Raw genomic sequence first — 16339 nt, forward strand, 5'->3', positions numbered from 1 at the left:
GCTATCCTAAAAACTATAGACTGATAAGTTTCCTTCTCATGACTTATAAACCATACATGGGAATCGATGCTGACAGAGTTTATAGTCATTTAGAAGAAAACTCAGTCATGGCAATAGAACAAAAGGGTAATAAAAGAAAGTCATATGAAACAAAGGATCATTTGTTGTTAAATAAAGTCATAATAGAGATCCGTTAAAAGTGGAAAATCTAAGTAAGGCATGGATAGTACACAAAAAGCACTTGACAGTATCCCACATTCATGGATAAAAGAGTGCTTAAAAATGTATAAGCTACACCCTACACTGATGAATTACATTACAGTGACCATGAAGCAGTGGCAAACAACTCTGCAGTTAAGCCATGATAAAGGACAAATTATTTTTTCAGGGATACAATTTCAGAGGGGGATTGTCCAGAGTGACTCTCACAGTTGCTCTTTTCTCTTGCCCTTAAGGTCTGCTTAACAGATGAGGTCATTGCTACAATATGGCTCTCAGAAAACAACAAAGTACAAAGCCTTGTCATCTTCTTTTTGAAAATGATTTAAAACTGTATAGTCCATAAGAGGATCAACTGATAGCATAACTGCAAGTGGTCAAAACTTTTTCTGATGATATAAAAATGTCATTTAGTCTTGATAAATGTGCAAAAGCAACCTTTAAAGCAGGAAAACTGCAACATCAGGAAAACATCAGTTTGGGACAAGAATGTGATATCAAAGAACTTGAGCAAGAGGGAGTGTATAAATATTTCATAATTGATGAAGGATCAACCATAAAACATAAAAAAGTGAATAAAACTTATTAAGGCATATTTTAGAAGATTTATCTAGGAACCAAGTCCAAGCTATAAACCAATTTTCTGCTCTTGTCCTAAGTTACAGTTTTGGAGTGAATCACTGGCCCCAAAAGGTGTTGGATAGGCCTGATAGGAAAACAAGAAGGATGCTTTATGCTCAACATTTGTAAAACTAATTTATAAAAATTACTGTGTACTAAGATTATATATTTCCCATTCTGAATCAGGTATGGGACTGCATACATATCTGCTGACCTCACAAGACCCAATCCAATGAGAAGGCAAGAAATGTGGAAAATGCATAAATATAGCTGCAAATATAGAAAATGCTAGGGATAACCTCATGTTGATCAGTATTGAAAGCAGGAATAGTTAAGGAGAGGTGAATTTAAACCAAAAGATGAAAGGTTAATATTGGTGGCCCAAGATAGTGGACTACTTACATGCTGGTTTACATAGTCCTTTGAACATGTTGGAGAAAGAGAAAAATGTAGGTTTTATAAAACAGATTTGGAAATAGTCACACATCTTGTTGCTGGTTGTGATATACTAATAGCAAAAGAACTGCACTGAAAGTCACAATAATGTGGCAAGTCTGTTGCATTGGGGATTGTGGAAACATCATGATATTGAAGTGGCTAAAAAACACTGGAAACATGATGCACAAAGCAGTTCAAAAAATTGATGCAAGAAAACCTGATATAGCAGTCCAAAAAAAGAAGAAAAAAGTAGCATTGATCATTGAAATCTCCTCACTCAGTGACTACAGTGTCTTACATACAGAGAGACACAAAGTCACAAAATACCAAGGCTTGAAGGCAGAAATGAAAGCAATGTGGGAAAAGGATACCCAGAAAGTTCCAGTAGTAGCAGTAGTAGGAGTAACGGATCTTATAAAAAAGAATGTACAATTGTACTTAGATATGTTACTGACACATGTAACTCTGAATGAATTGCAGAAGGAGTCATTACTGGGCACATTCGGGTGCTTCAAAGAGCTCTTCTGGCTAACGTGAAAGACTGAAACAATATTAATTTCATGAACTGTAATCATACTTTCACTTAGGAATGGGGTCCATTCCCATTGTGGTATTAGAAACCCAAAAGACTTGGAGAAATCAAAAAGAGATACATTTTTTTGCTAATAAGGCATCAAAAAGGAAAAAAAAATCCACATGCACCCTTTCTTTTTTGTACTGTATAATATATTTCTCTTTTCCTCTTTTGTTGCTTGTCTGGCCATTAGCACAGACAACTGAAGCTGCAAACTACTTGCAGTAGTCCAGTGTTCAGTTCTCTCAACTCCATTTGCCTGCTGTGTCACTCTGAGCAAGTTCCTTACCCAGATGATGTTAATGGGAGAGTCAGAAAACATTGATGTAGATCAAGCTTTATACCAGTTAATAAATAATTGCTTCATCACCACAAATACAATACCCACTTTAGTGTTTAGCTTCTGTTAATGTTATTGTAATTCCATCTGTTACGTAACTTCTGTCTCCAAACATTAACACTTCTCTTTGCCTATCCTTACTCCAGTAACACCTAAAACCTCCTCTACTTTGATGAATGCCAATATCTCATGACCTCCATCTCTCCCAATCAAAACCACATCATTTGCATATGTACGCCTTATCACAAAGTCTTATGGTTCTCTGCCCACAACTTGTTCCAAAAGAATATACTGCATTGCCTGATTAACCTCCAAATTAATGACCAACCCTAAAAAAGAATGACCTTAACCTTCATCTGTGCTTAACACCAGTTTACAGCTCCACTCTAAATAATTTATTTTATTTATTTATTTTATTTTACATTTGTTGACCGGGCTAGTCCAACTGGATATATATCCGTTTACAGTAGAGGCCCGGGGAGAAAAGCTCCAGTACATGCGAAAAAAAATAACACTGGTATATCACAAAAAGTTATTTTAAAACAATATAAAAGTTTAAAAGTTTAAAAAAAGAGAAATTACAAAGTCAAATCTAAAAACATATAAGATAAGTTCAACAATTTAAAAAATAGGCAAGCTTTTAAGAAGTAACTCTCAACAATAGAAAGTGTAAGTTTGGAGCTCAGTAAGGGGGAAGGGTAGCAAACATTAATGTGGGGAGACATACTTTCAGTCGGGATTAGTACAAGGACATAGCCATAGAGTTTTAAGATGTTCCTTGATATGTTTTTTGAAGAGTGAGGTAGAGTCTTGATTAGTCATATCTTGAGGTAGTTGATTCCAATGTTTACCTATGGAATTTGAAATTAACGCATCTCCAGCTTTATTGTAAGATTTAGTTGAGGATACTAGGAGTTTATTAGCAGAGCGAAGTGTGGCTAGATTTTAATTTTAAATAACTATTGACCATTGGTCTAATCTTGTTCACAACTCATTTCTAAATAGCTATTCACCTTTGGTTTTGTCTTATCTTTCTGTCCTACCCCAAAGCGCTTCACCTTTCTTTCAAAATATACATCAAACTTCCATTAGCAATGTTATAGAATAGATTAGCAACATCTACAGCAATAATGTATCAAGCAGATTAACCCAAAAATATGTATTAAAAATATTAACCCTGTATGGAGACTTCCTATGGTTTTTTTGTTCTGGAGAAAAAACACCTGCCTCTTCCTCACTCCACATATTTTCATCTCTCTTTATTCACATCTGCAAACGTTTAGCTGAAATCTTAAGTATTCATTCAGTAAAGAAATGTATTTCTGATCAGAAAGAAACTCCTGTATCCCTTTTTTCTGAATATTATATATTTGCATCTCAATTCTTTCCTTCATTTTCTTTTCACTCATATGAATAATCTCTTTTTTCTCACATTGTCTCCACTTTGTAACACCCAATACTCTCTCAAACACTGTCCATATTTCTGTTTCTCTGTCATTTTTATTTCCCTGTGCTTTGACATATATACCCATGAATTTTCTAGTTTAAGACCATTCACCATTCTAACCCAGCTAGCCATACCCTCTGTATCTCTTTCATTCTTATTTATCTGCACTTTCACATGTATGGCCATGAATTTTCCAATTTAAGACCATTCACCATTCTACCAACACGTTATTTAAATCTCTTAAAGTGTCCACTATTTTGCATAAAGGATAGAGTCCTGTCTACGACTCAAGAAACCAGTACTGATTAAAGTTTCCAGTGATGGAAGAGTCAGCTGGAGTCAGGATAAAAATTAATAAACTGAGCCTGCTAGCTTCTTTCAGGGTGCAAGGCTAGGGAATACATTCCCATGACTTCAGTCACTCCTGGGTGGAACCTTGAGAGCCAATAAAGGCATTTCTGTCAAGAAAGCTGGGCTGGGGAGCAGAGCCTGAATGGCTAACTGAAAGCAGCAGTATTTTAGAGCTCCATATAACTAGTTAAATAAGACAGGAAAAAAATATTCTTTTTTTTCTTCAAAGTATAAAATCTTAAGGACTAATTTACATAATTAGAAACATTGGTGAAGTTTTACAAATAGTTTCCTGTCAAAAAGCTTGGAGATATATTCACTTGTTAAAATGAGCAACTCAAAGAATTCTCACCAGGATGCTGCCTTAAAGAAGGAACTACAACAGATGGCATCTACCCTGCAGGAGGTGTCTTTCAATATGGATTATTTTAAAGAGAACCTGGAAAATCTTAAAACAAGCAGTCAAAAACAGGCTGACACCCTCAAAGGAATGCTACAACAACACCAGATAAGGATAACAGGAATAGAGGTTTCTCTAAATGACTTAGAAAGCAGACTTAAGGAAGAGGAAACACAGAAAGAACTGCTTCTTAAACAAACCACTTGGTTGGTTAATAAAGTAGATGACTTGAAAAATAGGGAGAGGAGAAATAACATCAGGATTTTCAGATTACCTGAAAACACAGAAGGTGAGGATATTATTTCCTTTTTATCAAGCTGGATCCCTGACTTTTTAAATTTAAAAGAAGGACTTTCCTTTGGCATTGGAAGGGCACACAGAGCTCTTGGGAAACCTGCCACAAACTCAAACTCTCCTCCCAGGTCAATAATTATCAAATTTCTTTCATACTTGGACAAGGAACTGATTTTAAGATCTGCTTGGAGGAAGGCACCTCTAAAATATAAACAGAGCCTGATACGATTTGATAACGACTGTTCATCTAGAATAATGGAACAAAGGAAAAAAAGTGTGGCCAATGATAGTTTCTGAAACAAAATAACATCAAGGCACAACTTGTATATCCAGCTAAGATGAGAAAACTGTATGCCAACCAGATGAGGACGTTTATTGACTTAGAGGAAGGCTCTTCATTTATTAAAACTAATAATGTGATTACTTTACCAGAAGATATGGACTGGATGTCACCTTCTCTCAAGAGAACAAAAGAAACAAATGTCTGGACAGATGTCAAAAAGAAGAAGCAAAAGACTGATAGTGTTACAGCCAAATCTCTCAAAGCATCTACTATGATATGAATTGTTTTAACATTACTTTAAAGGACCAATTTTACTGCTTGGAATTTTAAAACAAAGGTAAATAACTACTGGAATCTTTATATTTTTTGAAAATAGATGACACATGAGAGTTTTCACATTACCTCAGGTATGTAAAACAGGGTACTTTTCTTTCACAGAAGGAGGGTTATACAGCGCATAAAATATTTATACTGTAAATCAACATACATGGTATATGTGTATTATCTCTTAATTTTCTCTTTTCTTTCTCTCGTTTCTCTTTCTCATTATTTATTTTAACTGCATCTTTTCTCCCTTTCTAAATTTTCTCCTATTTACTATACTAATATAGTTTGTATATATTTAATAACTCACTATCTATACATAGATAAATAATAGTCTAAAATAATCTAGTTTTAAGGTAGACTAATTGGAATAGTGAACTTAATTGTTATTACAATATTTATTAGATTAATGATAGTCACTGTTATGCTTATTGGGATTGGGGACATGTTCGTGATTAACTCTGAAATGTTTCATTCATGTACATATGTCCTTTGAATTATTTCCTTTTAGTATTAACAAATACATAAAAAAAAGGAGGGAAAAATGTACTGTTGGTTAAGAGAAGTAAAGCTTTCTTCACATTCTCTTTGCGTTGCCATAGCAACAGTAAACAATTGCTGCAGTTTCTAGGGACATTGTGAATCTGTGAAGTGCATTTAGCCTCACAGATAATAATAAGAAAAAGTAATGTTTAGTTATGAAAATGAAAAACAACCTAAACAATGTAAAATAAATACATAATAGGACTATTTGTATATATTTTATGATTTATCCTCATAGGATTACATATTCCTGGAAACACAACTGAAATGTGCTCAAACTACATGTGCACTGAAATGTAGCTGCTTGATTAAAAAGTATTACTCACTTTAACATGTTGATTTCACAAGCTGTCTGCACTGTAAAAGTTACATTTTATATGTTAATTAAAACTGACAGTCTCTACAGCACATGAAAATATACATATTACTTTTTGCAACATGTTATTTTTGCAGTTACCTCACACTCTGTACAAACTCACTTGGTAACTGATAGCTATTCATTTAAAATATCAGTTTAAATATTAAATGTGCCCTTGATATGCTATTGACATTTTGACAAAATATAATCTGAACTGTAAAATGAATGACTTGAAAGAAGTGATGTAATGCATAGATTTCAAAGACAGTTCTTGACACTACAGTAAAAGTAAAAATGTATATTCACAAGGTAGTATTGAAACGTTTTAGTCTTCCAGTTAAAATAGCTTCTGTCAACATTTTGCGATATCAGAATGTTTGAAGAGCTAGGAAATTACTATTCTTTGTCTTTATAATGATTATTAGACAGATGTTAGACTCTGCTTAGTTTAATGAATTGTGACATATGTTTATGAGGAAAAGTGGACTCAATTACTGACATTGGATTACACATTCCTGGAAACCCAACTGAAATGTTCCCAAATTACTTGTGAATTTAAATGAAACTGCCTAATTAATAAGCTTAATTTACTTTAACAACCTGAATCCATAAGCTATCTGCTCTATATATGCTACATTATATATGTCACTTGCATATGACAGTCTCTAGAGCACACGAAAAAATACATATTATTTTTACAACATGCTATATTTGCACTAACCATACATTCTAAACTAACTCAATTGGCAACTGACAAGTTATTTATTTGAAACATCAGTCTAAATATTAATCGTGCCCTTGAAAGATTGTTGCCATTTTGACAAAACAAAACCTGAACTGAAAAAGGAATGATTTGAAGAAGTGGAGTATTGTACAGATTTCAGAGACAGCTACTGACACTACAATATAAGTAGAAATGTATACATGCAAGTAAAAATTGAAATGCTTTATACTTTTAGTTAAAATAGCTTATTGTTAACTTTTTGCTTTATCAGAAAATTTAAAGAGCTAGGAAATAATTTCCAATTTGTTTTTAGAATGTTTACTTAAGTAATGTTAGTCACTGACTTGTTTAATGGATTGCGAGTCATGTACAAGATGGACTACTGAATGTTATTTCTGTTTACCTATGTTTGCTGAATTTCTTTTATTAGTACTGATTTAAAACAAGGGAAAGAAAGGGAAGGCAAATCTCTGTTTTTGGTCAAGGGAGGAAAGGCTTAAGAGTATTCTAAATGCTCCAAGGACTCTCTAAGATGCTCTAAATACTAGTTGATTAACACTTACCTAAGGTAAGTCTTGATTACCATATACCTTCACATTCATTCTAGACCTGATGTGATTACCCATTCTAGAAGCAGGAGGTGCCCTATGCAGGATGGGAATTGTCAGGGTGATCATAGTTCATTCTTAGACTCTGCTTTGTAAATCTATAAATATGTAAAAGCACTGCACACTAGAAAGTAGGGCACCTCTACTCAGAGTCTGGATACCACTGATAAACCATGTCTTTTCATAAGTGTAAGTTGAAGTTGGAGAGCTGAAGAGTAGGAAAGTAAAGGAAGAAAGTACACCTACAGTAAATTCATATCTCATTGGTCATCACTCATTGTCTCCTGCAGAGTCCTTTTAGTCAAATTATTTTAGTAATAATCTATTTGTTGTTGGCTTATTTAGTGTATGCTCCTCTGTTGCATTTAATTTATCCAAAATGACATATCTGACATGCTTGGGATCTCTTAAGGGTAACTAAATATTGGATATTTTCTAAGTCAAAATAATAATTGTTTACACCACTAACATTCCATCCTGATATATAAAATACTATAGAATAATAATAGAATAGTATAGAATTTCATATCTCTTTTAAGAAAATTCTCCATATAATAATTTAACATATGGAGCTCAGTTGATATTGTTGGTTAAAGGTATGAGTGATAATCCAATAGATCTATCTTTATCTATTGGATTAGGAATGGCTTTCATTCCATGTTTAATGGGAAATTCATATTTACTTGTATTTGATACTTTAGAATTAATGTTTTATAGAAGTACATTTTAAAAACCTGACCAGAATTTTACCCTACTATTATTTAAAGAAGAAAGAACATTAAATTACACTCCCAAGCTTACACACATAAAAATAACATCCAGTGTTATCAGAGAATATGGTATAACTACTATAATCAAAATAAAAAAAAGAAGCAAAAAGTTTCTTCCAACAATAACCTGAAATGGATTTAACATTCTTATCATTAAATACCAATGGCTTAAATAATGCAAATAAAAGATCAAACTTACTAAAATATTTAAATCTAAATAAGGCACAAGTAGTATTTCTCCAGGAAATGCATTTTAAGACTAATGATAGCTTTATTTGGAACCGTAAGGACTATATAGTCTTAGCTCAATCCTCCTATAGAACAAAGACAAAAGGAGTATCTATTTTCTGGAAGAAAAACATAATCACTTCAAAAGTTATATATAAATATGAAGACAAAGAAGGTCTACTAGCATTTGTTATAATTAAATTTAATAACAGAATATGGACCTTAGCTAATCTATATTGGTTCCCAGGAATTGGAGCAGTAATGGTTAAAAAACACCTAGATTTTATTTTCAACAATTATAAAGGAAATATTTTGCTGGGAGGAGACTTTAATTGTACCTTAGAAGCTTCTGAAACCACCAAGATGTCTTTTTGCATAGCAACTATTTCAACATCCTTAAAAAAATGTTTGATTCATTTCATTTAACAGACACTTTTAAAGTAAAAGATGATAAATCCTTCTTATTTTCCCATAAACACCATAGATTTGGAACACAAACCAGAATAGACAAATTATTCGTAGTTCAAGATTTATAAACAAAAATCCTCAACTTTTCAATAGTTCCATGCCCCTTTTCAGATCATGACTCTTTGATAATGAAGCTCCAAATAGAGTTTAAACCTTTAATCCTCTCAACTAGAATTCCATCATATATCATGAAAATTAAAGAATTCAGACCCTGGATGTTGTCAGAACTACAATTATTTCTTGAAATAATTAATACAACAGAAATCAGTAGAGTCATAGTTTGGGGCTCATTAAAAGCGTATTTATTTGGTAAGACCATTAGCTGGTACAAAAACAACGTTAGAGAGTGGGAATCTGAATCATTAGACTTGCAAACCAAACTCTTGACAGCAAAATCTAAAAAATATCAGAATTATCCAGAAGTCAAAAAAGAAATAAAGGAATTAATTAAAACGTATAATGAAATTCTAACACAAAACTTGTCTAGCCTTGGAAAAATTAAAAATAAACTCAATAGCCACCTCCCCCAGAAATCTACATAACTTATCTACAAGAATTAAAATACAATCTAAAGCAAATAACATTAGTAGTATATATCATGAAAAGAAAGGGAAAAAAGTATCAGATATAGGAGACATCCTTGAAGCATTTCAGTTCCATTATATGGAACACTTCAAACAAGAAGATTTAGATACCAATCAAATAAACATAGATACAAACCTTATCAATATAAAAAAAATCGCGAAAACTTAAAACTAGACCTACAAAAACCTATATCCTACAAAGAAATTATTGACAAGATAAAAGAAAACAAATCTAACAAAGCTCCAGGGATATATGGTATAATTACGGAAATTTAGAAACTCTTCCCTTCAACAGTAATCTCCCTTTTCCATAAAATTTTACTAGAAGTCCAGTCAGAAGCAAAAATACCACCATCATGGAAATATTCTCTCATAACATCAATTCTAAAAGATAATAAACCATCAGACCTTTGCACCTCATACAGACCTATATCATTACTGAATAATGATTACAACATATTCATGTCAATCCTAGCTAACAGAACGAAAATCCCACTTTAAAACACAATTAATAATGATCAGACTGGATTTTTATATAACAGGCACACACATGATAATATTAAAACGATACTTAGTCTTATAGATTATGTGAATAAATAAGCTAGAGAAACACTTGTAATTAGATTAACCCTGTCGCATATCATCTACTTGGAGGCGATCTCTGCTTAACATACAAGGCCATGTCAAACCCAGAGCTGTTGGACATGCTTCACTTAAAGAAATCCCAATCCCTCAGAGCCACATGCTCCAGGAATCTATACCTTGTCATCACAATAAATAAAACATGCTGGGGGGATAGGTTCCTGACCCAGAGACTCCCCAGACTCTGGAATAGACTGCCCATACATGTCAAGCAGAGCGCCTCTTTGTCCATCTTCAAAAGGAACCTTGATAATTGGATGGGAGAAAGGACATTCACCCCAGGAATCACATCAGTCACCCTGCTAGACAGGGGTCCACGGAAGTAAATAGTATGGGAAGAATTAGCCAGGGAATTGTTATGGCTAGGCTTGTATAGGCCCTAGGGTCGATAGCCTAGTACCAACCTATGAACCTATTAACATAGAAAAAGCCTTTGATTCCCTCAACTGGGAATATCTATTTAAAACTTTAGCATTATTTGAATTTAATCCTCCCTTCATCTTATTACTAAAAAACATATATATTAATAACTTAGCTTACATTAAATTAGGTCCTTTCACCTCAGAATCTATCCATATAACAAAAGGTACTAAACAAGGATGCCCCTTTCTCCTATTTTATTTGCTTTGGCTATAGAAATACTTGCAGAAATAATACACAATAATCCAAGAATTAAAGGAATAGAAGTCTATGACTAGTACATATCTAAAATAATGCTTTTTGCTGATGATATTCTATTAACCCTATCAAACTCCAGAGAGTCATCAGGAGAGCTAGAAGAAGTAATAGAGAAATGTTATAAGATTTCAGGTCTACACTTTAATAGATCAAAATCAAAATTTTTATTTTTAAATAAGAAAAAAGAACTACAATTTACAGATAAATCCATCATAGGAAAACAAGAACTTACACTAAATTGTTTAGGAATAGTGTTATGCAAAAATATAAGCAAAATAATATTAATAAATTATAAAAACATTATTGAAACAATAAAAATATATATAGAAAAGTGGAAAAAAATTATATTAACTTTTGAAGATAGATTGCTATTAATAAAAATGGTCTTATTGCCAAAAATACTATATGTAGCTCAATCCTCCTATAGAACAAAGACAAAAGGAGTATCTATTCTCTGGAAGAAAAACATAATCACTCCAAACGTTATTTATAAATATGAAGACAAAGAAGGTCTACTAGCATTTGTTATAATTAAATTTAATAACAGAATATGGACCTTAGCTAATCTATATTGGTTCCCAGGAATTGGAGCAGGAATGGTTAAAAAACACCTAGATTTTATTTACAACAATTATAAAGGAAATCTTATACTGGGAGGAGACTTTAATTGTACCTTATAAGCTTCTGAAACCACCAAGAAGTCTTTTTGCATAGCAACTATTTCAATATCCTTAAAAATGATTGATTCATTTCATTTAATAGACACTTTTAAAGTAAAAGATGATAAGTCCTTATTATTTTCCCATAAAGACCATAGATTTGGAAAACAAACCAGAATAGACAAATTATTCGTAGTTCAAGATTTATAAACAAAAATCCTCAACTTTTCAATAGTTCCATGCCCTTTTTCAGATCATGATTCGTTGATAATGAAGCTCCAAATAGAGTTTAAACCTTTAATCTTCTCAACTAGAATTCCATCATATATCATGAAAATTAAAGAATTCAGACCCTGGATGTTGTCAGAACTGCAATTATTTCTTGAAATGAATAATGCAACAGAAATCAGTAGAGTCATAGTTTGGGACTCATTAAAAGCATATTTATTTGGTAAGACCATTAGCTGGTACAAAACAATGTTAGAGAGTGGGATTCTGAATCATTAGACTTGCAAACCAGACTCTTGACAGCAAAATCTAAAAAAAAAAAAAAAATCAGAATTATCCAGAAGTCAAAAAAGAAGTAGAGAAATTAAATAAAAAGTATAATGAAATTCTAAAAAACAAAACTTGTCTAGCCTTGGAAAAAATTTAAAATAAACTCATTAGCCACCTCCCCCAGAAATCTACATAACTTATCTACAAGAATTAAAATACAATCTAAAGCAAATAACATTAGTAGTATATATCATGAAAAGAAAGGGAAAAAAAGTATCAGATATAGGAGACATCCTTGAAGCATTTCAGTTCCATTATATGGAACACTTCAAACAAAAAGATTTAGATACCAACCAAATAAACTTAGATACAAACCTTATCAATGTAAAAAAAAATCGTGAAAACTTAAAACTAGACCTACAAAAACCTATATCCTACAAAGAAATTGTTGACAAGATAAAAGAAAGCAAATCTAACAAAGCTCCAGGGATAGATTGTATAATTACGGAAATTTACAAACTCTTCCCTTCAACAGTAATCTCCCTTTTCCATAAAATTTTACTAGAAGTCCAGTCAGAAGCAAAAATACCACCCTCATGGAAATATTCACTCATAACACCAATTCTAAAAGATAATAAACCATCAGACCTTTGCACCTCATACAGACCTATATCATTACTGAATAATGATTACAACATATTCATGTCAATCCTAGCTAACAGAACGAAAATCCCACTTTAAAACACAGTTAATAATGATCAGACTGGATTTTTTATATAACAGGCACACACATGATAATATTAAAAGGATACTTACTCTTATAGATTATGTGAATAAAGAAGCTAGAGAAACACTTGTAATTGGATTAACCCTGTCACATATCATCTACTCGGAGGCGATCTCTGCTTAACATACAAGACCATGTCAAAACCAGAGCTGTTGGACATGCTTCACTTAAAGAAATCCCAATCCCTCAGAGCCACATGCTCCAGGAATCTATACCTTGTCATCACAATAAACAAAACATGCTGGAGAGATAGGTTCCTGACCCAGAGATTCCCCAGACTCTGGAATAGACTGCCCATACATGTCAAGCAGAGCGCCTCTTTGTCCATCTTCAAAAGGAACCTTGATAATTGGATGGGAGAAAGGACATTCACCTCGGGAATCACGTCAGTCACCCTGCTAGACAGGGGTCCAGGGAAGTAAATATTGTGGGAAGAATTAGCCAGGGAATTGTTATGGCTAGGCCGATAGCCTAGTACCAACCTATGAACCTATTAACATAGAAAAAGCCTTTGATTCCCTCAACTGGGAATATCTATTTAAAACTTTAGCATTATTTGAATTTAATCCTCCCTTCATCTTATTACTAAAAAACATATATGTTAATAACTTAGCCTACATTAAATTAGGTCCTTTCACCTCAGAATCTATCCATATAACGAAAGGTACTAAACAAGGATGCCCCCTTTCTCCTATTTTATTTGCTTTGGCTATAAAAATACTTGCAGAAATAATACACAATAATCCAAGAATAAAAGGAATAGAAGTCTATGACCAGTACATATCTAAAATAATGCTCTTTGCTGATGATATTTTATTAACCCTATCAAACTCCAGAGAGTCATTAGGAGAGCTAGAAGAAGTAATACAGAAATTTTATAAGATTTCAGATCTACACTTTAATAGAGCAAAATCAAATTTTTTATTTTTAAATAAGAAAAAAGAACTACAATTTACAGATAAATCCATCATAGGAAAACAAGAACTTATACTAAATTGTTTAGGAATAGTGTTATGCAAAAATATAAACAAAACAATATTAATAAATTATAAAAACATTATTGAAACAATAAAAATATATATATATATATAAAAGTGGAACAAAATTATATTAACTTTTGAAGACAGATTGCTATTAATAAAAATGGTCTTATTGCCAAAAATACTATATGTAGCATTAGCAATACAGTTAATTCCTAAAATATGCATTCTTAAAGAAATAAACTCATGTTTAATAACATTTTTATGGTATCCCAAAAAGAATAGAGTAGCTCTAACATATCAGATTAGACCCTGGAAACAAGGAGGATTTAACTTCCCAGAAATAGAAAAATATATAAAAGCATCTGTGTTAAAACTACAATAGACTGGATAAACCCAAATTATTTTGCCAACTGGAAATAATTAACAACAGCTATATTAACAAATGAATTTAATCTGTTAAAACATTTTTAATATAAGACAAACCAAACAAACCCTGCTACATACTATGCATAAGTATACAATATAATTTAACAAAACCTTCTAAAACAACACTGATTAATCATTACATCATTACATCAATTCCTTTAGGAAATTTATCAATGCAAACATAGATTTAAAACTTTGGTTTGATCTTTTAACCCCATTTACCATCACTAAGAACTTTCTTCACAAAATATATAGGGAAACAATAACCTCCTGGGAACAAAATGGATTTGTATGCTGGTTTCAGTGTGTAAATAAATTAAATGTTTTAGATATACATATGATAAAAATAACACAGGCCTGGTTAACCTTACAAAGCATTCTAATGTACACTCAAGATTTCTGTATATTAATTAATAATTCCTCATTTAAAGATATTCCAAATCTAATAAGTTTTCTGTATGAATGTATATATAATAGTTGTGAAAAGAAAAATTCCATTTCAAATCTATATAAAGAGTTAATAACATATAAAACAATTTCCAAACCATCATACTGACAGTTCTTAACTAAAGGTCAGTCATTGCAGTTAACAGAAGAAATTAAAATTAACATCTTACTATCAGTTAATTACACCTCTAACACACAGTACTGGAAAATATTTAACTGGAAATACTTACATAGAGCATTTTTAACACCGCTAGAATTAAAAAGATCAGTACTACTAAAAATGTTTTTTGCTTGAGGTGTGAAAAGTCAAATAAAACAGACTGGATTCATATTTTTTTATGAATGTAATAAAATCAAATCATATTGGAATGGAATTAATCATTGTTTACAAGCTTTATTTAATGAATCCTTTACCTTAATTAAAGTATTTATAACACTAAATGTAAATGAAGTTCCCTACCTGAATAAGACAAATATGTATTTGTTATGGACAATACTTGCTATATCTAGGAAATGCATAACCAGAAGGCGGAATTCAAATACAACCCCGAACTTGGAAGAATTCTACACTTTACTGAAGACAACTGCATTGATGGAAATAAAAATCAAAGAACTATGAATCTATCTCAGGCCATTGGTGAATAATCCTTGGAAGAAAGTTATAACTTTGTTGGACACTCTGCAATAATCAATATTGTATCTCTGATAACTGATCTGTTAATTCTATATTTAATAACATACTGTGTATATAATTGAAAGTCAGGCTATTGTAAATATTGTATATAGTTGTTTAAAATGATATTTAAAAATATTATGTAAATGTTATTTTTTATTGAAAATAAAAAAAATGAGAAAAAAAAGAAAGCTGGGATGGGGGGGCATGGCAAAGATGGTAATCAGTTAGCAGCACTTTCTCTCAGCTCTCTTACCTCATTACTATTCCTGACAGGAATTTTATGAAATAAGGAACAATTTGAGGAAATTTCTACTATTAACTAATTCTTAATACTTTGGAGCATCTACAGAAGAAAGTTTACTGTTTATTTTTGGATAATTCCTGTCAAATTAACCAATGGAAAGACAACACCACATTCAGCTATACATCATGAGTCATCTCAAGAACTCAACTCAGGATTCTTCCATCAAAAAGGAACTGCATTCTCTTATTTCAAATATACAGGAACTTACAATTAAGATAAATAAGATAGATAAGATGGATAACAAAATAGATACTTTTAAAGAAAAGTGCTCTCAACAACTTGAACAACTTCAGGAAATGTTTATTCAACAGAAAGGGCAAATTTCACTTATAGAACAGTCATTAAATGACACTGACTCAAGACTTCTAACAGAAGAACAACAAACAGATTTTTTTGTTACAACAAAATACATACTTATTAGAAAAGCTTGATGATATGGAAAACTGAACAAGAAGAAACAACATCCAAATATATGGTTTACCAAAAAAGAAGAAGGAGATAACATAATAAACTTTCTCACCACCTGGATACCAAACATAGTAAAATTACCTGAAGCCCTTTCATATGGCATAGAACAAGCATACAGTTTATTAACAGCCTCTGGAAATACTTCTTCAGTCAAAAATAAGCTGAGATCCATAATTGTGAAACTTTTCTCTACACGG

The sequence above is a fragment of the Protopterus annectens genome, chromosome 1.part1 (genome assembly GCF_019279795.1).
Source record: "Protopterus annectens isolate FY-2018-M chromosome 1.part1, PAN1.0, whole genome shotgun sequence".
NCBI lineage: Eukaryota > Metazoa > Chordata > Ceratodontiformes > Protopteridae > Protopterus > Protopterus annectens.